The sequence below is a fragment of the Doryrhamphus excisus genome, linkage group LG4 (genome assembly GCF_037039965.1).
Source record: "Doryrhamphus excisus strain RoL-2023G ecotype Guam linkage group LG4, RoL_Dexc_Guam_v1.1, whole genome shotgun sequence".
Lineage (NCBI taxonomy): Eukaryota > Metazoa > Chordata > Actinopteri > Syngnathiformes > Syngnathidae > Doryrhamphus > Doryrhamphus excisus.
The window spans coordinates 6,242,475-6,246,138 of record NC_136360.1 but is presented as its reverse complement, the minus strand read 5'-3'; positions in this window follow the sequence as shown (position 1 = coordinate 6,246,138).

Here is a 3,664-nt window from a genome sequence, read left to right as displayed (position 1 = left end):
CCCCCCCCCCCCAAGAGAGAAACTATATAAGCCCAGCAGTTTGTGTTCAGTTTGGGATGTCTCCCAAATGCTTGAGGTTAATTGGCTCTGCCGTGGTTTTTTTTTTCTTCATTTAAAAGCATCTGCAGTCTACTCATACAGTCTTGTACTTCCATCACCTGCAAGAGTTTGCCGACATGGTCCTGGAACCAAGATTATTTTTTTGTATTTGGTATTTATTTGGAATCATTAGAGGAGGCAAAAGACTGACATATACAATTTATCATCCGCAACTTTAGCCGTTTCTGTCCATTTTTACAGATGTGCTGATGATTCACTTATGTTACATTCCATAGAATGCTTTGTCTGTCATCTATTACTATTAAATCTTTCAAAATGGACTTCACACTGTCATTTGTACTGTCCATTAGTTCTTAACCAATTTAATACAGCATTGTTCAACTCAAGACCCAATTCAGATATTCAGTTCCTGCATGTGGCCCATGTGAAAAATTTTTAAATAAATGACATAATAGCATAATTTTGCTTAAATAGTTATGCATACGACTTTATGGCTAATTCTACTCCACCCATGACTTAGAATCTTACAAAGACTAAAAACCCACTATTGTGTCCTTGGGGCATTTTGACCAAAGCATGTCACCGACATCTTATTAAGACGCTGTTGAAACTGTATTTGAAATACTTTATTTGAAACCCAAAATACTATATAATCTGAAAACAATTACACTGACTAGTTTAAAAAAAAAAAAAGGGTTGCACAGTGGTCAAGTGGTGTAGGTAGATTCAGTAGATTGGGAAGACTTGGGTTCGATTCTACGCTTATCCACATTCCAAAAACATGCATGTTAGGTCAATTAGTGACTCCAAATTGTCCATAGGTATGAATGTGAGTGTGAATGGTTGTTTGTCTATATGAGCCCTGTGATTGGCTGGCGACCAGTCCAGGGTGTACCCCGCCTCTCACTCAAATGAGGATAAGCAGCGTAGAAAATAGATGATGGTTAAAGAAAAGTCTGACTTTACAAACTTAATGATCCGTCATATAATTTAGCTAAAGGTAACCACCACTGCAAGCTCCAATAATCACAAAAAAAACTAAAAACTAGATTGAAGACCCATAAAAACATGAATATTGTATCATAAAAGATGTCATTACATCCACAATATTGAATTTGTTGATCAGTGTTGATCATATACGTACATCTAACCTGTTAATGTAAGAGACATCCAGATGTTCTGCGGAGATAACCAGCACATGGTGCCAGTCCAAATCTACTTTACTCGTGTCAAGCCGCTCAAGCACAACACGCACACACCCACACAGTGACAGATGAGAATACAGTAAATCTGGATTGTACTTCTTAACTGCAGCTTCCTGATGAAGACACAATATACACAAACTAATCCTCTCTCTTGCACACTGTCATGTGTGTCACCCTCGTCAGCCATGAATGGTGTTTAACTCAACTGTCAATCTGGCCTGATTGGAGGTGTTAGATAACAGTCTCAACATGTGTGCTGTCACTCACTCTCACCCAGCATGCGTGTCACATTCAATATTTGTCTTCTGTGGGCTAAAATGCACGTCTTTTCTTACGTGCATGCTGTGACCTCCGCTTCTCAGAGCCTTCTGTTGCAAACATAGCCTAGCTTCCTAAATGTTCCTTTTATGAAATCTTAGAAAACCTTTTGAGTATTCAGCCCCAGCCTGAGGCATGATGGGCTACAATCACACAAAGAGACTGTGACGATGTCATTCTTATGGATTCCATCCACATCCAGCCATTAGCCAGCATGTGTATTGTGGAAGCCTGTTTAAGGGGCCAGAGCAGTGTCTCTTCATGCCTTCCTAAAGCCTGTAATACTAGTTTGAATTAAGAGAGGGTGACGGCAAGCACACTGCCCCCCTCAGCCCGTCTGCAAGACTCTGACACTAAGCCCATTATGCTTCCATTATGGGCCTTCAATTTTCCTTTCAGCTTCTTGTTTTTGGCACCAAAGCTCCCTCCCCCTTTGCGTCCCTCCACCGCAGTCATCATACCTGTATTTTGTCGAAACATTTTTCACTTAAGAAATGCATGCACTGATGCTTTTCAATGGCAATTCTTCTTTTCTTACATGAATAACTGCATTTATAAAGCAGGAAAATACACAAAAGTCATTTGTGTAAAACGTTTTACATCGTTAGAATTTCATTATAGATCAAATCTTAAAACACAGGAGGATAAACTCACACACTCCAATCGCTCCAAGCTACAGATGTAACTTTACTATTGGCCTCTTCAATTAAGTAGGTTCAAGGTTTTTTAAAAAAAAATGCTAGTCATGCTCAGTATGTTGTTTCCGCTGCCTTACACAGCAAAAAAAAGGCCAAAAATTACTCCAAAATCTGAGATACTTTAGCTTAACTTTTTCTTGCACTTGAATGGTACCTTGCAGTGCTGCAATAAACTACAATAACACTGGAAAACACCAATATGTGGAGTTTTTGGATTTAAAGAATAGGCATTGCACTTGAGCATGCAACACAGGCTACAAGATGTCGGGATTCCCTGACTGTGTATTATTAGTATTATGGACATAATGTTCCTTCTATTGTTTTCGTTATACTGCAAATCAAAATTCCCAGCCTCCAACTGCCACCACCATAAAACTTTAATTAAACTCAAATTAAATGTACAGACATTTTTTTTTTTTTAAAAAAAGGGGGCCATATCCTAAAAAACGTCTAAGTTTAAAATATTGTAGGCCTACTTTTGTTCCATGCTGTTGTAGTGCAATATCGTTTAACGCTTTTTCTGGGTTCATTTGTAGGTCCAAAACTTCCATGAAAATTTAGAATTTCTCATGTCACAACTGTAGGAAGTCCCTGTATGACAACTTGCTGCTGTCCAGCAATAACACTGGTCTACAAGCAAAATGCTTCTGGAACAAAAGTAGTGACATTTTTCTTGGTTTAGGTCACTAGTAAAAAAAAAAATCAGTTGGCTATTGGCTATAGTTTCCAAAATACAGTATGGGTACATTTCTGCAAAAAGGCAAAAATTATAGTTTATCAGAATGTACGGTGGGTCTACAAGCAACCAGTTCTATCTGAAAGCCTGTCCGCACGTTTCAATAGATTCATTTTAAACACATATGTCTAGAGTTTTGACATATTTTTTTTTTTGCAGAAATCTCTCTTGGACATGGACAAAATGCATGCAAGTATAGAAATTTCATGAACTGTAGAAGAAATTGACTTTTGCATCAAAGTTCCTTGGAAACTACAAAGCAGATAATTATAAGCAGCTGGTGGCAAACCTCCTGAAATCCTACAAAGCCATTGGCTGCAATATGTCACTGAAGATACACTTTTTGCATTCCTATCTAGGTTTTTTTCCATTGAACTGTGAAGTAACTAATGAGCACGGGGAACGATTCCACCAGGATATTGCAGCTATGGAGAAAATATACCCGGGAAAGTGGATTCTATCCATGATTCCCGACTACAGTTGGAATGTGGTCAGGGATGACCCTGCTGCTGAGTATAAGAGACGAGCAAAAAGCATCGTTCATATACTGAATAAAGGGAACTTTGTTGTTTGCTTGTTTTTCACAAGATATTCAATCACCTGATATCTTAAGATATTTGTTTATTTTATGATTATTTTAGTGATTT